We start from the raw sequence: 25,922 nt of genomic DNA on the forward strand, positions 1-25,922 counted from the left end.
GGGTTACCATTTCCTTCTCCAAATACACCAATTAAAAGCTTGCTAATCATCAAGTTAATTAATGAGATCACTCTGTGCACACACGTCCATACAAATAGGACATGCTCACACACACACAAACAACTTTAAGTGCCCCAACATCCTACAGTTTATAATTTTTTAAAAGCAGGAATCTTTAGCAAACAAAAAGTCCAGAATATTTATATGATTTTATTAATAATAATTTGTGAAGCTGAAAACTAGCTTTTCCAAACTGTTGGTACTTAAAGCCAACTTCAAGTAATCATGCTAGAGAAAAGTTTAAATTATCTTTCTCTTCTCTCTGTGGAAAACATCACTAATTCTTTGCTATAAGAAACAGCAATCAAAAAGAGTGCACCAAAATTGAGGCAACAAAATCACAGAAGTGTGTCTGGCATATTGTCTTTTTTACCTAGATTCTGGATTGTTTTTGGTTTCATTGAAAAATTTAGATTTGAAGTATAATTTTTATGACTGTACAATGCACTTATCTGTACTTTCAGCTATTCAAAGCTCGTGTGTGTGTGTGTGTGTGTGTGTGTGTGTGTGTGAAGTCGCTCAGTCGTGTCCGACTCTTTGCGACCCGGTGGACTGTAGCCCTCCAGGCTCCTCCGTCCATGGGATTCTCTAGGCAAGAATACTGGAGGGGGTTGCCATTTCCTTCTCCAAGGGATCTTCCCAACCCAGGGATCGAACCCAGGTCTGCTGCATTGCAGGCAGACGCTTTATTCTCTGAGCCTTATAATTTATTATTTCTTTTTTATCTAAACAAATGTTCACTTCATACCTAATAATGTCTTTTAAAAAATTCATTTAGTTTTAATTGGAGAGTAATTGCTTTATAGTATGTGTTGGTTTCTGCCATCCATCAACATGAATCAGCCACAGGAATGCATGTGTCCAAGGGCTTCCCTCTTCCCTCGTGGCTCAGTCAGTACGGAATTAGCCTGCAATGCCGGAGTCTGCCTGCAATCAGGAGACGTGGGTTCGATCCCTGAGTTGGGAAGATCCCCTGGAGAACAAACGGCACCGCACTTCAGTACTCTTGCCTGGGAAATCCCACAGAGAAGCCTGGTGGGCTACAGTCCATGGGGTCACAAAGAGTCAGACACGACTTAGCAACTGAACCACCACCATACATATGTCCCCTCTCTCTAATTTTGTGTCTTAATTTTTTTCCCCTGGAGGCACCCCCCAATTGCATATGAGTGAGACCCAAAAAAAACCAGCGCCCCCGCGGGCGCTTTGGGAGAAATAGACGGCAGGAACACAGGAAGCCCTCGGTCAACGGTCAGTGCGTTTTCTCTCCTGCACGTTTCCAGTTTCTCAGTCTTGGTGACATTATTCACGAAAAGACGGGCATTCAGGTTTCTGACTGATTGTTTCATTTACCAAACTGAAGTTCCTCTGCTTAATAGTCAATGTCTTCATTTTTCTTACTCTAGGCTGCCTTTACGCAAACATTTGCTGCTGTCCTCAAGCTGTACCCTTCGTTCTATTCTGCCTACGTTCTCTTCATGACTGGCACGTTGCCTCTGCTATCATAGAGAAAAAAAACTAACATGAAAATGTGTTACGTATGTAATGTGTATTTCAGTGGAAAAATATTTACAAATATCAAACATACAAGTATGTGAATAAAAATAAATTAGGAAAAAAATGAACTAACATGAAAATATGTTATGTATGTAATGTATATTTCAGTGGAAAAATATTTACAAATCTCAAACATACTCACAAGTATGTAAATAAAAATAAAAGTTAATTTTTGTACAGAAAATGTGCAGTTATATACAATTTGACTAATAGCTACCTCTGGTGATTATTATGTTACTCTTTATATATTCCTGTTTATTCCAAGTGTTCTACAATAAACATTTATTCAGAAAAAATACTTTAAATTAAATAGGTCTATTTTATGTATTTTATTTATCAGATGTATTTTATTTGATTATTTTTAAAAAGAGAAAGTGCCTTGAATAAAATGTGCCCTTATTAAGACTTTTCAATGGCCCATTATTATGAAAGTTGTATTCTAATTGGAACTTAAAGACAGGAACCTGGCATTCCTGTGATCAGCTCCCAGAAATGGTATTAACTTGTTCAGTAGCTTTAAGCTCTTCACTTAACCTTTTAGCTCACCCTTTGTAAAGAGAGGATAATAGCCTTTCTTGGGGAATTACGATGGCAAATTAGCTTAGGTTTGTAACGTGTTTTAAAGATAGGTACCTGAATTAAATTGCTTTATATTTTTTGCCATTATTTAATGAGGATGATAATTAACTGTCTTAAGTGTCTGTGTTCCTACGGTAAAAGAAAACAGAACTTTTTAATCGTGTATAAAGTAAAAGCTTGAAATGGAGGTAAAATGACTTGGTGAATGAAAGCATGCATGTCTGAAAATAAAAGTCAGCTGAAAACATCAGAATCCCCACACAGTTGGTTCTTCTTAAAATTTTGTTTATGTATGTACTTCTGAGGCTGACTGGGAGTCAGGGAATCTTGGATGAGAGGAAAGACAATATTCTTTGTAACATTAATTAAAATATGAATAGGATGGGGGAAAACACAAGAAAATTGAGCAAGGATTTTAATGAAAGGCTCTTCCTTGTGAAGCAGCAAATTGACAGCATTGTATCACTGTAGTAAGCATGTTTATGCTGATCAAAAATAAAATTCTCCAAACCTGAATTAACTCAAACTTTTAGTTAGGAGTGATGGTACTAGGTAAAGAAGAAATTAATGGCCTAGATGGAAATACTGATGGAAGTAAAATGGTTTTGAAATCACTTCTAGATGTAAATGCCACCAATTATTATCTTTATAAATCATTTGCTCATAGCAAATCAAAATAGAGGGGAAAACATGTTTTTTACATCACCAAAAGTATAGGCAAAGAAAAAACAACATTATGAAATTGAGGGGGGAAGGAGTAGTATTTTCCCTAGGATGGAAGGGCCCTCTTAAATACTGACAAAAGGCCTGTTTAATTGTTTAAGAAAGTATATTATGTCTTTGATTTCTTTTGAGGAACACAAGTTTGAAATCAGTAGTGAACATGTGGTTTGTATTGAGTTCATGTCAATGCGATTTGTTCCAGGCCTTATATCTCCAACTGTCCCATTCCTATCAAGACCAGTCTAAGAAGAAAAAAAAAAAAAACAGTCATGAAGCTTGACCTATCAGAAGGAGAATGTAGTATATAGGCTGTTATGTACTATGTAGTACCATGTAGTGCATAGTACATCCTATGTGGTACATAGGATAGAGTAGATAGAATGTACCACAGCCTTGCCTTAAGCCTCATCCCTCCTAGTGTCACAAGGGGATGCCCCCTGGTGCTGAGCTATTGCCAAGGAAGCACAGGAGCTGTCAAAAGCAATTTGATGAAGCAGGGTGTCACCTTCCAGACCCAAGCCCTGAGACTCAGCCAAAAACTGACCCAGCAGTTTCATACACTCTCACCTGCACCCAGGGAAACTTCTGCCCATTATAAAGGCTTAGCGAGAGTTTGTCTTGCAACTTCTGGCTCCAATTTTGTCCTTTTGAACATTAGCTTAAACCTTCCAGAAGTTCCTTCCCAGTTTACTAAAACTTTCTTGACCTTACTTAATTTGCTTTGCCATTTTAATGAACAATAAGTGGAAACAACTGAGTGTCAGAAAGCATTATTCACATATTTGCTGAAGAAATTGTTTACATTGCTCTTTTAGATATGTACGAAAAGAACCAGTTTTTCAAAACTCTTGGACCTGTAGCCTTCCTTATATTGTGAAACAAATGCACATTTCTAAGGATCTCTGACTCTGTTTCAAGAACATGTATCAGATACTCCTTGTCTGATTTTCTCTGTCAGAAATGTCCCAATCATTAAAATAAAAGGAAAGTGTAAGTATGGGAGAAAAGGTTAACACCACTATTTTTTACCATTCTTATTACTAAATGCCTTGTCTCTGGGATATAGATTTTTGGCCAGTTAGTCAATATAGAGAGAGTCATTATTATATGATGAATATCAAATAATAGTAAAAGATTAAGTGTTATGAGATAATATTTGGATTCAGTATGACGTATATTTTAATAACCTAACAGCTTTTGCAGTTTGGCATTTATACTAAAGAGCTTGACCTTCTGAGATTTCTGTCTTATCTTTCTCAGAGTGTTTTTCATGTGTTTTGCATAAGCAAATGAATTTGAATAGAAAGTTAAAGTTGAATTAAACTCTGGAAATTCTTCACACACTTTTTAAAAAAATCATTAACTATCCTTACTAATAAATTCCCTAAATAAGTTGATTGGGAAGTTGAGGAGTACAACAGCTACCAGAGAGAAGGCATTAATATTAGCTGTTTCCGTTTAAGAGGAGGAAGCTTATTTTCACTGGTTCAAAGATGCAATCTTTCCCTCTACCATATTAATCCACTAAATGTTATTATCATATATTCATATGCATAAGCCATTGGTCATAGATAATAAAAGGGCAAGGGAGTTGAAAGTCTGAAGCTTGTCATTTAACTTAGCTTCAAGAAACATCTTTTAAACCCAAATGTTAAGTATGGTGGCTTGTCTACCCTGAGCACACTTGTCAAAGTGTTCACTAAGAGTTTGGAGGCCATATGTTTTCTTCTATTAGTTTTCTGCAAAAGGAGGATTAGCAAATGCTAATTTTATCCACATCTAAGTAAAGCTGATCTTTCCAAGGGAAAATTGCACATTGTCTTACATTTTTCATTTTAGTTGCACGCTTACTTTTGTGGGTTATTAACACTTGCCAATATCACCATGAGTTCCAACCAATCACGCTTCTCTCCCCTTCTTTGAATAACTTGTAGTGAACCAACCATGAGTAAAGTTGCCCATGGTTAAAGTCAAGTAAACAATGTGAATCACTTTTGAAGAGGAGAAGTATTATCACAGTCATATGTTCTTAATTGAAAGAAAAATCTTGACCATAGGCTATCATTTATTTGCCTCACAGTTACAAGCGCCCCTGGGGTAAACTCCCCACCTCTTTTTAAAGTCTGGCCAAAGATATTGTTGGATTTTTAAATATATAGAGACATCTGAGAAATTGTATACATACTCCAGTAAATTACAAAGTGAAACACGGCTATGAACTTCCTTTTGGAAGGTATGTGACAAATATGTGAGTCTGTTAATCTGAACAGAAATATATAGGCATTCTTCAGACATACTGTAAGTTTGGCTCCAGAGCACCACAATAAAGCAAGTCACACAAATAGTTTTGTTTTCCAATGCATATTAAAGTTATGTTTTGGGGTTGGGAGGGAGGCTCAAGAGGAGGAGATATATGTATACTTAGAGCTGTTACACATTGTTGTACAGCAGGAACCAACATAAAATTTTAAAGCAATTATCCTCAATTAAAAATATAAATATAAAGATACTTATAATCAGAAGTTTATTTGTTCATGGAAATAGATTAGAAATCTGTTTAGATTTCTATTTCTATTAGAACTAAAGTGTGTACATGTGTTAGTCATTCAGTCGTATCCGACTCTGTGAGATCCCATGGACTGTAGCCTGCCAGGCTCCTCTGTCCATGGGATTCTCCAAGCAAGAATACTGGAGTGGGCAGCCATTTCCTTCCCCAAGGGATCTTCCCAACCCAGGGACTGAACCCAGGTGTCCTGCATTGCAAGCAGATTCTTTACCATCTGAGCCATCAGAGAAGCCCCAGAACTAAAGGGTGATACCAGATTCACATCTCAGCAGTTGTTTAGATATTAGCCTACTTGTACAGAAAGAAGGCTCTGTGGTCTGATGAACCAAAGAAGACATAGAGTTCAAATTGGTAAAGAGAAATGGAAAGAGTATTCCAGACTGATGGATTTAGATGAGCCAAGACAAGAAGGAAATATTGAAGACTCACTGACTATGAGAAGAGGTATCCAAGGAAAACAGGAGAAAGCAGTGGTTTAGAACCAGTTAAAGGTGGGCTATGCCTCCAACCTGGAGAAGGCAATGGCACCCCACTCCAGTACTCTTGCCTGGAAAAGCTCATGGACGGATGCGCCTGAGGGGCTGCAGTCCATGGGGTCACTGAGGGTCGGACACGACTGAGGGGCTTCACTTTCACTTTTCACTTTCATGCATTGGAGAAGGAAATGGCAACCCACTCCAGTGCTCTTGCCTGGAGAATCCCAGGGACGGGGGCAGGCTGGTGGGCTGCCGTCTCTGGGATCGCACAGAGTCGGACACGACTGAAGCGACTTAGCAGCAGCAGCAGCAGCAGCAGCATGCCTCCAACCATATTAATTCATGAATCACTTAAAGGTTCCTCATATTTGGTATTTCTAATTACTCTTTGTAATAGTTTGATTGAAGAAGGATGGATACGTGTTTACCGTTTATTTTATTTTTAATCATTAATCTGTTTTTATCTTTGGTTGCACTGGGCCTTTGTTGCAGCGCGGGCTCTCTCTGGGGGCAGAGAGCGGGGGCTGACCCTGGTTGTGGCGCCCCGGCTTCCCGTCGCAGCGGCTTCTCGCCTTGCAGAACGCAGGCCCGGGGCTCACAGGCGGCAGGAGCTGCAGTACTGGGGCTCAGTAGTTGGCACTCGGGCTTAGTTTCTCCGTGGCCTGTAGAATCTCCCCAGACGCACGTCCCCTGCGTAGGCAGGCTAATGCTCATTCACTTTAAACGGGGAAGTTCTATTCTTTATGGAACAGAGAGATTGATAGATGAGCTCACCATTGCAGTTAATTTCCCGCAGCATTTGTAAACTCCATTGTGTGAGAGCTGTGTTTCCCTCGGGTTCTGGGAAGTTTGTTGAACATTGTTGAATGTGAAAGCAATGAACAGTTCCATAAGACTTGTGCTTTATAGGGAAAATAACCTAGATTACTACACTGTATTTGAGTCATAAGAGTAGAATTTGGGTGATGTTTAGATGCAAAGCCACTAAGTTAAATACTGTATTTACTGGAATTGCTTCCTATTGCTTGGAGGGAAAATGAGGGAGAATTTTATATTAAGGTGATAACTTCTTGTGTGAATCTGATTTAAATTGTCTAATTTAATGAATGACTTACCTCCAAAAGAAGATTATTCATACTTGCTCATTGTAGAATCAAGGATAACAAAAACTTAACTACTGCTTTTTTACGTTATCGAGCAATATTTTTTCTATTGAAATAAATATAGAACAGCATATATCTATAAAAATTAACTTCCATAGTGGATTACTTCATCTAGGGATGAGCAATTTCTGTAGTTTAATGCTAAGCAATAGTTGACTTTTGTGATTTTGTTTTAGGAGGGAAGGTTGCAGTTTTGTGTTGTAGCACTTTTAGTAATGAAATCTGAAAAAGAGTAGAAAGGAAAGGAAAAAAATTATTAGTAGCTTTACATGTAATTATTAGTATTGGTAATCAGTTAAGGTCCTCTCTTTATCAGTGCAAAATGGAGGTTAGTTTTAAATTACTACACATTATACATATTACAATATTTTAATTAGCAGAGAAAATCAGCCTCAAAATTGTCTTCAGCAAGTTAAGTATGCCATTAACTATGAACTAGAAAATAGATGATAGCAATTTAAAAAAATCTAGTTGATACCTTTCATGGGTGCTGTACTGTATAAGATCTAATTTTGTAGTAAAATTTTTTTATTGGAAGTTAAACTATTTGAATAAAAGTTTATGCATTTTTGCACATTTACTTCTTCAAATTATGGATAATCCCATTCCAGAAAATTGATATATACTTACCTGGTTAGTAAAACTCAAATCTTGAGTTGTATATTTGTTCATGTGAGAGTATATATATGTGTATATATATATATATATATATATATATAATGAATGTCTTTGAATCCAAGGTGAATGATTTAACAAAGATAACCTGAGGAATATTAGCACCTTGGCCAACCAGATGAGAGGACACACTCCACTTGTATGAAATTTGGCCAAGATGGCATCTCCCAGTTTTCTCTGTGAAAGTAAAGAAGAGGGATGAGGAGATGTGGTGGACGTGTGTGGGGCTGGGGAAGGCAGAACTGAAGGAAAGAGCAGGCCTGTGGCCCAGGTTAGATCACAAGGCTCCGGACTCACATTCCACGCTTGTGGAACCATCGACTTCTTTTACCAATTTCATCTAGTTTATCTGGGACCTTAGAATCCCTTGGAAAATTTATTTTCAGAATCTGACTGATTGATTCAGAATGCATATTTTCTTCTTAAGAAAACACTGACAAACTGTCCAGGCTTCAGTAAGAGCTTCACACCACTTCCTGAAATTTGACATCAAAATTTGCATGCATCGCTACAGAGGCTGAGGGCTGTAGGAACACTGGCAGACCCCAGTGTGAGTCTTGGCTAGGTTTCTCTAGGTTCAGAAATTAATGCGGATTTATTAAATCCACAAGCTTTGAGATGGGCTTGAATGATCCAGAAAAGAGTGGAAAGACAGAAACCACAGTACTCTGACAATAGGTTTATTAAAAATCCATCAGTGTTACATTTATTACATGAGAAATGTACTTCATATTTGGTATAAATCCATTCTCAAATCTTCATCACCAGCTTAGCTGCACAAAGGTATTGCATTTTACAAATTCCAAGTGATTAAAAGGGAGCAATCAGACTGGAGAAAGAAATGCAATACAACTTGACACTTATTTTTCACAGAGGATCAGATTTTCAAAGGGATCTTTTGATTAAGTATCATTAGAGTTAGGCTTAAAATCAGGATCCATATTACTACTCCATTATTATGGCTTGAAAAAGTTAACATGTCCTTGAAACGAGAATAATTTAGCTCCTATTTATTGGTAGGGTCTGATAAATGGTCCCCCAATGTGCTTTAAAATCCTTGTTATTACATTGTCCTCACTATATTCTTTTGAGACAGCTGATTATGGCCAACTGTCAATTACATAAGTAATAGAAGGCAAGGGTACCAGAAAATTGTGGAATTTTGTTATGGCAGCCCTAGGAAACTAATACATTGAGTGAAAAATAAGAAATCAAGAAAATTTTATGAATTCCAGTAACATGCTACAATCAGTAACTTTTAGACCTCAAAGTGATCTTTTTATTTTTATTTTTTTTGGACACACCTTGCAGCATGTGGGATCTTAGTTCCCTAGTTCAGTTCAGTTCAGTCCCTCAGTTGTGTCCAACTCTTTGTGATCCCATGGACTGCAGCATGCCAGGCCTCCCTGTCCATCACCAACTCCCGGAGTTTACTCAAACTCATGTCCATTGAGTCGGTGATGCCATCCCACCATCTCATCCTCTGTCTCCTCCCGCCTTCAATGTTTACCAGCATCAGGGTCTTTTCCAGTGGGTCAGTTCTTCAAATCAGGTGGCCAAAGTATTGGAGTTTCAGCTTAACATCAGTCCTTCCAATGAACATTCACGACTGATTTCATCTTTAGGATGAACTGGTTGGATCTTGCAGTCCAAGGGACTCTCAGGAGTCTTCTCCTACCCCACAGTTCAAAAGCATCAATTCTTCGGCACTCACCTTTCTTTATAGTCCAATTCTCACATCCATACATGACTACTGGAAAAATCATAGCCTTGACTAGACAGATCTTTGTGGCAAAGTAATTACTCTGCTTTTGAATATGTTGTCTAATTTGGTCATAACTTTTCTTCCAAGGAGTAAGTGTCTTTTAATTTCATGGCTGTAGTCACCATCTGCAGTGATTTTGGAGACCCAAAAGACAAAATCTCTCAGTGTTTTCATTGTTTCCCCATCTATTTGCCATGAAGTGATGGGACCGGATGCCATTATCTCAGTTTTCTGAATGTTGAGCTTAAAGCCAACTTTTTCACTCTCCTCTTTCACTTTCATCAAGAGGTTCTTTAGTTCTTCTTCACTTTCTGCCATAAGGGTGGTGTCATCTGCATAGCTGAGGTTATTGATATTTCTCCCAGCAATCTTGATTCCAGCTTGTGCTTCATCCAGCCCAGCGTTTCTCATGATGTACTCTGCATATAAGTTAAATAAGCAGGGTGACAATATACACCCTTGTCGTACTACTTTCCCTATTTGGAACCAGTCTGTTGTTCCATATTCAGTTCTAACTGTTGCTTCCTGACCTGCATACAGATTTCTCAAGAGGCAGGTCAGGTGCTCTGGTATTCCTATCGCTTGAAGAATTTTCCACGGTTTATTGTGATCCACACAGTCAAAGGCTTTGGCATAGTCAATAAAGCAGAAATGTTTTTCTGGAACTCTCTTGCTTTTTCCATGATCCAGTGGATGTTGGCAATTTGATCTCTGGTTCCTCTGCCTTTTCTAAATCCAGCTTGAACATCTGGAAGTTCAGGGTTCACATATTGTTGAATCCTGGCTTGGAGAATTTTGAGCATTACTTTACTAGTGTGTGAGATGAGTGCAATTGTGTGGTAGTTTGAGCATTCCTTGGCATTGCCTTTCTTTGGGACTGGAATGAAAACTGTACTTTTCCAGTCCTGTGGCCACTGCTGAGTTTTCCAAATGTGCTGGCATATTGAGTGCAGCACTTTCACAGCACTGTCTTTTAGGATTTGAAATAGCTCAACTGGGATTCCATCACTTCCACTAGCTTTGTTTGTAGTGATGCTTCCTAAGGCCCACTTGACTTCACATTCCAGGATGTCTGGCTCTAGGTGAGTGATCACATCGTCATGATTATTTTGGTCATGAAGATATTTTTTGTACAGTTCTTCTGTGTATTCTTTCCACCTCTTCTTGATATCTTCTCCTTCTCTTAGGTCCATACCATTTCTGTCCTTTATTGAGCCCATCTTTGCATACAATGTTCCCTTGGTGTCTCTAATTTTCCTGAAGAGATCTCTAGTCTTTCCCATTTTATTATTTTCCTCAATTTCTTTGCACTGATCACTGAGGAAGGCTTTCTCATCTCTCCTTGCTATTCTTTGGAACTCTGCATTCAAATGGGTATATCTTTCCTTTTCTCCTTTGCTTTTCATTTCTCTTATTTTCTTAGCTATTTGTAAGGTCTCTTCAGACAACCAATTTGCTTTTTTGCATTTCTTTTTCTTGGGGTTGGTCTTTATGGATGTCCCATGTACAATGTCAAGAACCTTCGTCCATAGTTCATCAGGCACACTGTCTACCAGATCTAATCCCTTGAATATATTTGTCACTTCCACTATATAATCGTAAGGGAGTTGATATAGGTCATACCTGAGTGCTCTAGTGGTTTTCCCCACTTTCTTCAATTTCAGTCTAAATTTGGCAATAAGGTGTTCATGAGCTGAGCCACAGTCAGCTCCTGGTCCTGCTTTTGCTGACTATACAGAGCTTCTCCATCTTTGACTGCATAGAATATAATCAATCTGATTTCGGTATTGACCATCTGATGATATCCATGTGTAGAGTCTTCTCTTGTGTTGTTGGAAGAGGGTGTTTGCTATGACCAGTGTGTTCTCTTGGCAAAACTCTATTAGACTTTGCCCTGCTTAATTCTGTACTCAAGACCAAATTTGCTTGTTACTCCCGATATTTCTTGACTTTCTACTTTTGCATTGCAGTCCGCTATAATGAAAAGGACCTCCTTTTTGGTTATTAGCTCAAGAAGGTCCTGTAGGTCTTCACAGATCTGACCATTCAACTTCAGCTTCTTCAGCATTACTGCTTGGGGCATAAACCTGGATTACCGTGATATTGAATGGTTTGCCTTGGAAACGAACAGAGAACATTCTGTCATTTTTGAGATTGCATCCAAATACTGCATTTTGGACTCTTTTGTTGACTATGATGGATACTCCATTTCTTCTAAGGGATTCTTGCCCACAGTAGTAGATGTAATGGTCATCTGAGTTAAATTCACCCATTCCAGTCCATTTTAGTTCACTGAGTCCTAGAATGTTGCCATTTACTCTTGCCATCTCCATTTGACCACTTCCAATTTGCCTGGATTCATGCACCTAACATTCCAGGTTCCTATGCAATATTGCTCTTTACAGCATCAAACCTTGCTTCCATCACCAGGCACATCCACACCTGGGTGTTGTGTTTGCTTTGGTTCCATCCCTTCATTCTTTCTGGAGTTATTTTTCCACTGATGTCCAGTAGTATATTGGGAACCTACTGACCTGGGGAGTTCCTGTCAGGATCCTATCATTTTGCCTTTTCATACTGTTCATGGGGTTCTCAAGCCAAGAATACTGAAATGGTTTGCCTTTCCCTTTTCCAGTGGACCACATTTGTCATAACTCTCCACCATGACCCCACCCCAACCAGGGATCAAACTCATGCCCTCTGTGTTAGGAGCACAGAATCTTAACCACTGGACCTCCAGGGAAGTCCTGAAGGTATCCTAAAGATGAATTGGCCCAATCTTCTTGTTCTACAGCGGAGGACACTGACTTACAGAGAGAACTCTGCAGCACATATGAGGTAGAGATTGAATAAATCAGATCGATTAAGTCCTATTCCTGGTCCTCTTTTCTCAATTCCTTACTATGTTCAGAGAGAAAGAACCTGTAACCAAAGTCCAGAAAGATTATAAGTAAAATGCACAATACAGATGAGTATACCTGATAGGTTAGATGAAGATCATTTCTCTGGGTAGATAGATCAAGGAGGGCACCAAAGAAGAAGTCAAACGTGTGTGTGTGTGTGTGTGTGGTTTTGTCTGTGTTTCATTTTAATTTTTAAGTTTGAAGGATAACCCAGTTGGTAGGCAGAGTGATGAAAGGACTACGTTACATGTTCACATGGAGATGGTAGGAACACCATAGGTGGAGGCAGGGATGTACTGGACATGTTTGGAGAAGGTGAGGGATCCATTTGCTTGCTGGATAAGTCTCCTATGGGGGTTTAGTAGCAAATAAAACAGGAAAGGTGGCAGGGGCCGTGCTGCTAAGAGTTGGAGTCTGGGGAAGGAGGGCCATGTTGTATGGAAAGCAACATCAGGCCTTTCTGGGTAAGGATTTTGCTTTGATTTTGAGCCCAGTTGTCCCGTCTGTCAGGATTCATTACTCTTCTCCCTAATAGGAGGTACTTGCCAATGGGTAATTCAGATTTGATTATAACAGCATCTGGGAACTACTATGATGTTCTGTCTGCTTTTGATTGCTCAAACCTGGTTATTTGCATGCATGCATGTGTACTTCTATATGTATGTGCCCAAGACAGAAGCCCCCGAGCAAAGCCCCAAATTAGTATACATTGGTTCAAAAAGTGTCAGAATATTCTAGCTGATCCCATGTCTTTCTGGGCACTAAAATGCCATGAAAACCACCAAGAGAAAGTGAATCGTAGTTCTTGAAGCTATGTGCTTTTTGACATGGAACATTTTTAACTTCCAGTATTTCCAAGAGGCAGAAGCATTTTTTGAAGGGAGTTATATCCACTTAGGAGAAGGAAACGGCAACCCACTCCAGTACTCTTGCCTAGAGAGTCCCTTGGACAGAGGAGCCTGGTGGGCTGCTGTCCATGGGGTCACACAGAGTCAGACACGACTGAAGCGACTTAGCATGAATGCATGCATTGGAGAAGGAAATGGCAACTCACTCCAGTGTTCTTGCCTGGAGAATCCGAGGGACGGGGAACCTGGTGGGCTGCCCTCTATGGGGCTGCACAGAGTTGGACACAACTGAAGTGACTTAGCAGCAGCAGCAATAGTAAAAGGAAGTTTTACATTGTGCAACTACTCATTAATAACCATTTTAATTGCATGTACATTGAGTTTTTGCAAGGTCAATGGACAAATTTTGTGTTTAATAGCAGTGGTAAAGAATCCGCCTGCCAAGGCAGGAGACTCAGGAGATGCAGTTTGGATCCCTAGGTGGGGGACGATACCCCGGAGGAGGAAATGGCAACCCATTCCAATTCCCAAGTATTGTCGCCTGGGAAATCCCATGGACAGAGGAGCCTGGCAGGCTATAGTCCATGAGGTGGCAAAGAGCTGGACACAACTGAGGAACTGAGCACACACATCCTTGCAGGCACTTCTCACACGCCATTTTGACCAGGTAGAAGTTACTATAGAATGATGGTGGCTTATTTTTCCATAAATATACAGGTTATCACAAGAGGAAATGTTAATGACTTTAGGATACCTAAAGTTGTTGTGTGAGGGAAAAAACTAATTTTTAAACCATGAACTAATCAAATTAAAGGTAAAACAATAATACTTAATCTTCAAAAGTAACACGTCTGTCCTCAAAACCCCAAATTGTCAAAGATTTTACTAATATTGGTTTATTCTCATTCTTCTCAGACTATATTTATTTTTAAAGAAAAATATATGGGCCAACTTAAACCAAAAATATTCATCTTCCATCAATAATTGTATTTGGGCATACATTTCTCAAGGCCTAATACTTTTCTAGGCAAATTGTCTTCATTGCTACTTGTACAATGGTACATTATGTTTTAAAAGTATATTTTATTGCTCTGTGTATTTATTTATTTTTATTGCTCTGTAGTATTTATTCAAGTACTTTGCATCTAACTCAAATTAACATAGTATGCAAATAACTGAGAATCAGTTTAGTCCCAAATGTTTACTCTCCATTACAGATGTTTTCTTTCTTCATTTTTCTGCCTTAGATGCATTTGATTCCTTTTTAGCTTTATGATTGGAGTTACATAAATAAACGTTTCCATTGGGGAAATTAGGAAAAAGGACTTTCACCAGTTGTAAGCTTCACTGCTTTGGTAAATCTAAGTTTATTCTGTATTAAAACAATAATGCATGGCCCTGGCTGGAATTCACAGCTAAATTTTAATCTATTTAATTGGAGAAGTTCAGTCTGAGGTCCTCCTGTCCTTCATAAAACTGTACTTTGGCAGTTTACGATTCTAACAAACCTCCAAGAATGAGTTATGGGTTGGCGCTCAAACTGGGACTATCCACAGGATTATTCAGAAAGTAATATCCCAACTGGGGACACTTTATCTTTTTACAGTGGGATATTTTATTTTACCTTGCCTAGAAATATTTGTCAAAGAGACAAAGAAAATGTTTTTTCAAAGACCTTTTTGGCTCTTTCCTCTAGTTTTCTAGGATAATTCGTATAATAATGTCTCAGTTCCTTTGACTGAAGAATGTGTTTTAAAACTTTCAAATGAGTTTTAAAGAGAAGTCAAGGCTATACACAGGTTAATGAATCACGTCTGAATTGAGGATTTGGGATCTTTCCCATTCTCTTGGTCAAGTATTTCTCAGACTCACTGAAGAAAGACAGTGAACCCACAAGTTAGGTGCAGCCTCGTGAGAGGCCTAGGCACCACTATGTGTGCCTTGTCTTCACTGGAGGGAGGGGAGGAGGTGGGCGTGTTTTGAGCACCTTCTACAAGCAGACGTGGTTCTCTGTGCATCCCGCGCAGTAACTCACTCCACAGGTGCTCTCTATTTTTTCATATGCATCTAGGCTGCTGCTGCTGCTGAGTCGCTTCAGTCGTGTCCGACTCTGTGACCCCATAGACGGCAGCCCACCAGGCTCCCCTGTCCCTGGGATTCTCCAGGCAAGAACACTGGAGTGGGTTGCCATTTCCTCCTCCAATGCATGAAAGTGAAAAGTGAAAGTGAAGTCGCTCAGTCGTGTCCAACTCTTAGCGACCCCATGGACTGCAGCCTACCAGGTTCCTCCGTCCACGGGATTTTCCAGGCAAGAGTACTGGAGTGGGGTGCCATAAGCCCGTATATATATATGGTTTTTCTTTATTTTCAGACATTACATTTTTTTTCAGCGTCGAATCAGAAGCTAAGAGCTAAACCAAATCTTTCTGGCTCCAGAGTCTATTCTCTTTACCTTCACCTTTACTTTAAGATTTTAAATAAGTAATACAAAAATCCATTCCTTTTGTAAAAAATTAGGTTGTTGTGATTAAGTTTTAAATGCCTTTGAAACCATCCCTAATCCCATGCTCTTTCTTCTCTCCACTGACATAATTTTATGCACTTAATGTGTATTTTTCAGAACTTTAAAATATTTGGTTCACATGTATGTATGCATAAAAATGTATAGTGTGGTTTGGTATGTTTCATTATGTTTTATGTAATAGTGTACAAACAATTGTGTAAGTCATTTTTTATCACTCAACATTATGAATTTGAGATCTACGTATCTTGAGACACACATATCTAGCTATTCATTTTAACAGCTCTATGACTATATCATATTTGAATTTATAATTGCAGCTAGAATGACTATTGTGACAACATTCTGTTACAATGCTCCTTGAGCATACGTGCTGGTGTTTCTGTTACAGGGGGAACCCATAAATAGAACTGCTGGGGTTTAACAGCTCCTGCTCGGTTTCTCTTCAAAGTGGATCTCCCGGTTTATGCACAGACACTATGAGAGCACCTGTTTCCCTGTCCCTTGCCAAGTTTGGGGGGCATGTTCAGCTTTTACATTTTTGCCTCACTGATGAGACTAGAGGTGTTATCTCACTGTTGCTTCATTTTGTCTTTCCCTGGTTCCTAAAGAAGGTAGATATCCTGTCAACGGCCATTTCTAATTTTATTCCTATTAATTACTTTTTCACTTTTGTCCATTTTTCTTTCAGGTATGTGTCTTTTTCCTTACTGACACATTGTCTGCTACATATATTGCAAATATTTTTCCTAGCCCATAGTTTATCTTTTCATATTGTAATGATTTCTTGAATTGTTCACAAATTCTAAACAAATGTGCTCCTTTGTGGTAATTTTTTGCATTAAAAATTATTCTTCAAGAAGAATTTCTCTACTCTAGGGCCATAGAGATATTCTCTATTTTCTCTTAGTGATTTTACAGTTTTTGCTTTTATACATAATGATGTTAGAGGATGGTGTGAAGTATTTGAAAATTTTCCTGGCTTTTGACATTACCAAATAGTGTAAGGCTAAAAGTACAGACATATCTGCGTCAAGAACAAAGTTACTAGTTTCTCCAAAGTCAAGCTCAAAGATAGCCTTAGGAGATTCCTAGTCTGACCTTGGGTGCCAATAGGGCTAACTTGCTTTGCCAGCATTTATCAATAAAAGAAAGGAGAGGGAATTTGGAAGGAAAGGGTACTTGCTACAAAGTGTTCTTCATGCTTAGAAGTATAGCATTTTGTTCTGATCCCTACATGTTGGGGCCAATGAAAGCAATTTTGACTCCCTTCATTAACAAAGTAACAGAAAAATTTATCATAACAGTTGCCCCTATTTTTCAGATAAAAGCCAACATCCAATAATTTCTAAAAAGAAAATCTTTAGCAAGTTAGAACTCCAAACAAATGTTCTTAATCAGAAAGCGGATGTAAAGCAGAAATCTAGAGCAAACAACACAGTGGGGAATCACACATTTCAGTCTTTGAGAGGTCAATGTGGAAGTGTGTCTTCCTGAATTTCAATATCTATTGAAATTTAATGGTATGCTAAAACATAAAAACTAAAGGCAGTTTCTTGTCTGAGGGTTTCTGAAGAAGTGACAGGTATAGTAACTCATTCTTGCTAGTCATGAAGAAACCAGTTTAGAAGGCATGAGTCCAAAGGTATACCGTGGGAAGGCCACAGCACCTTATGTCCTTATGAGACTGAGTATCTGGAACAGAACTCCAGTAGTTTTTGATGGCTTTCCCCAGAAGAGCACTGAGACTTGCAGAGGGGGGTGAAGGACACGGGACTGCCCAGGTGGTCGCTAAACCAAGCCTGGCGAGCACGCACATTGGCAGGGGAATCCAGCGCGGGTGCTGCAGGGAGGGAGGTTGCCCCTCTAGAGGGAAAGAGCTCATTCGATAGAGGCAGCCTGGGTAAAGCTGAATCAGTCCTTGAGCAAATGGGGCTCAAAGACATACAGAGCATCGCCATGGATCCAGTCTCTCCTCCCTTTTCACCTCATCGTTTGCTGCATGGAGAGAGGCCAGTAAGGGAACTCAGAGGGAAGGGAAAGGTGTGTGTATGCTGTCCTTTCGGTTGTGTCAGACTCTCAGAACTCTGGATTGTAGCCCAGCAGGCTCCTCTGTCCATGGGGTCCTCCAGGCAAAAATACTGGAGGAGGTTGCCATGCCCTCCTCCAGGGCATCTTCTCAACCCTGGGACTGAACCCATGTCAAGATCTGAGGTCTCCTGCATTGGCAGGCAAATTCTTTACCACTAGTGCTACTGGGGAAACCGAAGGGATGAGAGGGCTGTTCAATTAGAGAAAGAAAAGAGATGAGTAGAAAAACATAACTTCCACTTCTTCATTTCCTGATGCCAGAAATGCAAATCCAACAGCTAGGAGGTGGGGTCACCAGGTTCAAATTCAGGAAGACACACTTCCACATTGACCTCTCAAAGACTGAAATGTGTGATTCCCCAGTGTGATGTTTGCTCTAGATTTCTGCTTTACATCCACTTTCTGATTAAGAACATTTGTTTGGAGTTCTAACTTGCTAAAGATTTTCTTTTTAGAAATTATTGGATGTTGGCTTTTATCTGAAAAATAGGGGCAACTGTTATGATAAATTTTTCTGTTACTTTTTTAATGAAGGGAATCAAAATGATAGATTTTCTGATATTGAATTATATTTGAAGTCTTTTCTTATTTTTGGGCCTCACTTATTTTGGATCCCATGTGTGGCCTGTGGGATCTTAGTTCCCTGATCGGGGATTGAACCCATGCCCCTTGCAATGGAAGCACAAAGTCTTAACCACTGGACTGCCTGGAAAGTCTTAAAGCCTGTTTTAAATATGACATATTCTTATATATATATATATCTTTTCATACACTGTTCAATTCTTTTTGTGAGTTTATTATTTAAGAGTTTTGCATTCATGTTCAAAACTGAAATTGAACTATACCTTTCTTATTTTGTAGTATATTCATTCATTTTTAAAACAGAATATCATAGGCTGTGAGATTAGTTGATTAGATCTGATATTTTTCTGGACCTATTTACCAAAGAAGGGTATTGTTAGTCATATCCCTGATGTTGGATATGTCTTGAGTCAGGTGACTTTTGTATAAGTAGATCATTAACTATCTATTGAACTTATTGTTGTTCTACTGGGTTTTCTGTTACTTCTTGGATCACTTTTGGTAATTATCCAGTAATGTAGGGTGTGTCCAAATTCATTGATAAATGACCACTGATGGTAATGACCAAGATCTAATAATGTGATAAAAGTCTTTGAATCAGGACTGTTCCCTTTTATGACCTCATTCTTATCAGGTCATTTTTATTGTGTCTGTTTCCTCACATTTTTCTTCATTGTAATTGGCCTAAATTTTTCTTATAAAAAGTTTTAAAATATCATTTTTATTTTAATCAATTCTATTCAATTTTTGTATTTTCTCTTTTATTAATTTATCCTTTCACCATTGTTGTGTTTGTCCTTCCGCTTTCTTTCAGCCTATTTTCCTTTTCCATTCCATTGCTTCATGATTATAAGATATAGTCTATTAATTTTCAACACTTCTTTTTCTTTTTTTAATAATCAAGGGTATATATCTTTCCAATTAATTACCATTGTGCTTCACCTATGGCCTTTGTTTCATGTTTTCTTTAATAAATTCTGAAGTTTATTATTATCATTCACATTTAATTTCATTGTTCTGTTCAGTGTGTTCAGTCTGTATGGCAACTTTCATTTTTTTTTTTTAATTAATATACAGTCTAATCAGTTTAGCGCTTAGGCTCTGGCAAGAGGAACTCTGTTTTGAGCCTTGTGCTTTAAAGAGCTCTGCTTTAATTTCTGAGTCCAGTCACTGATTCTGTCTTTTACAGCTTTTTTTTTAGTAATTATAAATAATGCATAAAAAATTACCATCTTAACTTTATAAGTCTACAGTTCAGTAGTGTAAAGAATATTTCAGTTCAGTTCAGTTCAGTTCAGTCGGTCATTTGTGTCTGACTCTTTGCAGCCCCATGGACTGCAATGCATGGACTCTAATTCATTCTTATTTTTGCAGCTGAGAAATATTTTATTGTATATATGTATTACAAATTCTGTATTCATTCATCTGTTGGTGGACATCTAGGTTGCTTCTATGTCCTCAGTTCAGTTCAGACATTCAGTCATGTCTGACTCTTTGTCACCCCATGGACTGTTAGCACGCTAGGCTTCCCTCAGTTCAGTTCAGTTCAGTTCAGTTCAGTTCAGTTCAGTAGCTCAGTCGTGTCCAACTCTTTGCAACCCCATGAATTGCAGCACCAGGCCTCTCTGTCCATCACCAACTCCCGGAGTTCACTCAGACTCACGTCCATCGAGTCAGTGATGCCATCCAGCCATCTCATCCTCTGTCGTCCTGTTCTCCTCCTGCCCTCAATCCCTCCCAACATCAAAGTCTTTTCCAATGAATCAACTCTTTGCATGAGGTGGCCAAAGTCCATCACCAAATCCCTGAGCTTGCTCAAACTCACGTCCATCGAGTCAGTGATGCCATCCAGCCATCTCATCCTCTGTCATCCCCTTCTCCTCCTACCTTCAATCTTTCCCAGCATCAGGGGCTTTTCCAATGAGTCAGTTCTTTGCATCAGGGGGCCAAAGTATTGGAGTTTCAGCTTCAACATTAGTCCTTCCAATGAATATTCAGGACTGATTTCCTTTAGAATTGACTGATTTGATCTCCATGCAGTCCAAGGGACTCTCAAGAGCCTTGTCCAACACCACAGTTGACAAGCATCAATTCTTCAGTGCTCAGCTTTCTTTATAGTTTAACTCTCACATCCACACATGACTACTGGAAAAACCATAGCTTTGACTAGATAGACCTTTGTTGGCAAAGTAATGTCTCTGCTTTTTAATATACTGTCTAGATTGGTCATAACTTTTCTTCCAAAAGAAAAGAGCCTTGTGATGAAAGTGAAAGAAGAAAGTGAAAAAGTTGGCTTAAAACTCAACATTCAAAAAACTAGAATCATGATATCCGGTCCCATCACTTCATGGCAAATAGATGGGGAAACAGTGGAAACAGTGACAGACTTTATTTTTGGGGGCTCCAAAATCACTCCAGGTGGTGATTGCAGCCATGAAATTAAAAAACACTTGCTCCTTGGAAGAAAAGTATATGTACATTGTGCAACGTATTTATAGAACTATTCTTCGCCCTGCAGAATGAAACTGCGTGCCCATTAAAAAACAACTTCCCATTTATTCCTCTCTCCATGACTTTATTTTGTGTTTCCAGGATATGACTATTTTGTATAGGTCATACGACTAGAATCATACAGTATTTGTTTTCATGTTACTGGCTTATCACCATAATATCACCATAATATCCTCAAGATTCACCCATTCTATAGCGAATGTCAAAATGTCCTTCTTTTATAAGGCTGAATGATATTCCATTACAAGTTTATACCACATTTTGTTTATGCATTCATCTGTTGGACATCTGGGTTGCTTCTATGTCTCACAGATTATTTTAAACCCATTCATATTGATTGCAATTATGTCTTTGTTTTAAATTTTTCTGGTTATTTATGTATATGCTATATATTATATGCTTTCTCTTCATTACTCTTTCCCCCGATATTTTTTTTTTTACTTTTTCTACTTCTCAGTATCCTAGAGAACTTTAACAGATACACCTAAACATTTTCCCTAATAACAATTAGAGCCAATCAAAATAAGCCTCCAAATTTAACATGCATTTACTCACCTTGGTTTCTCTCTGCATCTTCCACACACACATGCACAGCTTTGGCTATGTCAATAATAACTAGAATTATAAGTCTTCATTGACTTTAAACAATTGGTGAAGTTTTATAACCTGCTGCTGCTAAGTCGCTTCAGTCGAGTCCGACTCTGTGCGACCCCACAGACGGCAGCCCACCAGGCTCCCCTGTCCCTGGGATTCTCCAGGCAAGAACACTGGAGTGGGTTGCCATTTCCTTCTCCAATGCATGAAAGTGAAAATTGAAAGTGAAGTCACTCAGTCGTGTCCGACTCCTAGCGACCCCATGGACTGCAGCCCACCAGGCTCCTCCGTGCATGAGATTTTCCAAGCAAGAGTACTGGAGTGGGATGCCATTGCCTTCTCCTATAATGATGTAAATTTACTTATATTTGCTTATTGTTTATTATATTATTGGGTTTCCCTGGTGGTTCACATGGTAAAGAATTTGCCTGCAATCCAAGAGACCTGGGTTCGATTTCTGAGTCAGGAAGATCCCCTGGAGAAGTGATTGATTGGCTATCAGTATCCAATATTCTTGCCTGGAGAATTCCACGGACAGAGGAGCCTGGTGGGTTACAGTCCATGGGATCACAAACAGTCAGACAGAACTGAGCAACTGACACTCCACTTTCACTTTCTCTATTATATTATTGTTTGAATTCATGTGCTCTGTCATGTCCAAAATCTCCTGCACTGCAGGCAGATTCTTTACCACTAAGCCACCTGAGGAAGCAATATTACTTCAGTTCAGTTCAGTCACTCAGGCGTGTCCAACTCTTTGTGACCCCATGGATTGCAGCATGCCAGCCCTCCCTGTTCATCACCAACTCACAGAGTTTACCCAAACTCATGTCCATTGAGTCAGTGATGCCATCCAACCATCTCATCCTGTGTCATCCCCTTCTCCTCCTGCCTTCAATCTCTCCCAGCATCAGGGTCTTTTCAAATGAGTCAGCTCTTCACATCAGGTGGCCGACGTATTGGAGTTTCAGCTTCAATATCAGTCCTTCCAATGAACACCCAGGACTGATCTCCTTTAGGATGGACTGGTTGGATCTCCTTGCAGTCCAAGGGACTCTCAAGAGTCTTCTCCAACACCACAGTTCAAAAGCATCAATTTTTGGCATTTTCTTTATAGTCCAACTCTCACATCCATACATAATTACTGGAAAAACCAAAGCTTTGACTAGACAGATCTTTGTTGGCAAAGTAATGTCTCTGCTTTTGAATATGCAGTCTAGGTTAGTCATAACTTTTCTTCCAAGGAGTAAGCGTCTTTTAATTTCAGGGATGCGATCACCATCTGCAGTGATTTTGGAGCCCCTAAAAATAAAGTCTGTCACTATTTCTACTGTTTCCCCATTTATTTGCCATGGAGTGATGGGACCAGATGCCATGATCAGAGTTTTCTAAAAGTTGAGTTTTAATACAACATTTTCACTCTCCTCTTTCACTTTCATCAAGAGGCTCTTCAGTTCTTCTTTGCTTTCTCCCATAAGGGTGGTGTCATCTGCGTATCTGAGGTTATTGATATTTCTCCCGGCAATCTTGATTCCAGCTTGTGCTTAATTGAACTGGTATTTCTCATGATGTTCTCTGCTCCGCATATAAATTAAATAAGCAGTGTTACAATATACAGCCTTGATGAACTCCTTTCCCTATTTGGAAACAGTCTGTTGCTCCATGTCCAGTTCTAACTGTTGCCTGCTGACCTGCATACAGATTTCTCAAGAGGCAGTTCAGGTGGTCTGGTATTCCTATTGCATGAAGAATTTTCCACAGTTTGTGGTGATCCACACAGTCAAAGGCTTTGGCATAGTCAATAAAGCAGAAATAGATGTCTTTCTGGAACTCTCTTGCTTTTTTGATGATCCAGTGAATGTTGGCAATTTGATCTGTGGTTCTCCTGCCTTTTCTAAATCCAGCTTGAACATCTGGAAGTTCAGGGTTTACGTATTGTTGAAGCCTGGTTTGGAGAATTTTGAGAATTACTTTGCTAGCCTGGGAGATGAGTGCAATTGTGTGGTAGTTTGAGCATTCTTTGGCATTGCCTTTCTTTGGGATGGGAATGAAAATTGACTTCTTCCAGTTCTGTGGCCACTGCTATGTTTTCCAAATTTGCTGGCATATTGAGTGCAGCACTTCCACAGCATCATCTTTTAGGATTTGAAACAGCTCAACTGGATTTCCATCACCTCCACTAGCTTTATTTGTAATGATGCTTCCTAAGGGTGACTCGACTTCATATTCCAGGATGTCTGGCCCTAGGTGAGTGATCATACCACTGTGATTATCTGGGTCATGAAGATCATTTGTGTATAGTTCTTCTGTGTATCTTGCCACCTCTTCTTAATATCTTTGCTTCTTTTAGGTCCATACCACTTCTGTCCTTTATTGTGCCCATCTTTGCATGAAATGTTCCCTTGGTATCTCTAATTTTCTTGAAGAGATAGCTAGTCTTTCTCATTCTATTGTTTCCTCTCTTTCTTTGCACTGATCACTGAGGAAGGCTTTCTTATCTCTCCTTGCTATTCTTTGGAACTCTGCATTCAGATGCTTATGTCTTTCCTTTTCTCCTTTGCTATTCACTTCTCGTCTTTTCTCAGATATTTGTAAGGCCTCCTCAGACAACCATTTTGCCTTTTTGCATTTCTTTTTCTTGGGGATGGTCTTGATCCCTGTCTCCTGTACAATGTCAAGAACCTTTGTCCATAGTTCTTCAGGCACTCTGTCTATCAGATCTAATCCCTTGAATCTATTTGTCACTTCTACTTTATAATCATGAGGGATTTGATTCAGGTCATACCTGAATGGTCTAGTGATTTTCCCTACTGTCATCAATTTAAGTCTGAATTTGAGCCACAGTCAGCTCCCAGTCTTGTTTTTGCTGACTGTATAGAGTTTCTCCACCTATGGCTACAGAGAATATAATTAATCCAGTTTCTGTATTGACCATCTGGTGATGTTCATGTGTAGAGTCTTCTCTTGTGTTGTTGGAAGAGGGTGTTTGCTATGACCAGTGCGTTCTCTTGGCAAAACTCTATTAGTCTTTGCCCTGCTTCATTCATACTCCAAGGCCAAATTTGCCTGTTATGCCAGGTGTTTCTTGACTTCCTACTTTTGCATTCCAGTCCCCTATAATGAAAAGGACGTCTTTTTTGGGTGTTAGTTCTAAAAGGTCTTGTAGGTCTTCTTAGAACCGTACAACTTCAGCTTCTTCAGCGTTACTGGTTGGGGCATAGACTTGGATTACTGTGATATTGAATGGTTTGCCTTGGAAACGAACAGAGATCATTCTGTCATTTTTGAGATTGCATCCAAGTACTGTATTTTGGACTCTTTTCTTGACTGTGATGGATACTCCATTTCTTCTGAGGGATTCCTGTCCGCAGTAGTAGGTATAATGGTCATCTGAGTTAAGATCACCCATTCCAGTCCATTTTAGTTCGCTGATTCCTAGAATGTCGACGTTCACTCTTGCCATCTCCAGTTTGACCACTTCCAATTTGCCTTGATTCATGGACCTAACATTCCAGGTTCCTATACAATATTGCTCTTTACAGCACTGGACCTTGCTTCTATCACTAGTCACGTGCACAACTGGGTGTTGTTTTTGCTTTGCCTCCATCTCTTCATTCTCTCTGGAGTTATTTCTCCACTGATCTCCAGTAGCATATTGGGAACCTACCCACCTGGGGAGCTCACTACTTGCTTTAACTTAGTTTTATTTTCTTCTCGGTGAATTGTATCTTTCATCTTTCAGAGTTTTATGGTAATAAGTGTGAATCCATGTATATTTGAAAATGTCATTATTTGCCTTTAAGTTTGAAGGATAGTTTGGTTGGAATAAAATTCTAGGTTCACTTCTTTTATCTTTTCCCTTATCAGTTACTGGTTTTAAGTTTTGGCTTAATTTCCTTACTGTGCCCAGTACTGCTACTGAAAGAATTTACGAGAATCCGATTCTTGTTCCTTTTTGAGCCTTGGGTTTTGTTCCTATTATAGTTGTATTTCCTTTTGCATTATCTTCTGAATTTACCTGTGATGTGTGTGCTTACTGAATGGGCCCTTTCAGTCTGAGATTTTATGGCATTCTCAATTGTTTCCTATTAACTAGATCCAACCAGTCCATTCTGAAGGAGATCAGCCCTGGGATTTCTTTGGAAGGAATGATGCTAAAGCTGAAGCTCCAGTACTTTGGACACCTCATGCGAAGAGCTGACTCATTGGAATAGACTCTGATGCTGGGAGGGAGTGGGGGCAGGAGGAGAAGGGGATGACAGAGGATGAGATGGCTGGATGGCATCACCACCTTGATGGATGTGAGTC

Source organism: Capricornis sumatraensis, chromosome 7 (genome assembly GCF_032405125.1).
Source record: "Capricornis sumatraensis isolate serow.1 chromosome 7, serow.2, whole genome shotgun sequence".
Classification (NCBI taxonomy): domain Eukaryota; kingdom Metazoa; phylum Chordata; class Mammalia; order Artiodactyla; family Bovidae; genus Capricornis; species Capricornis sumatraensis.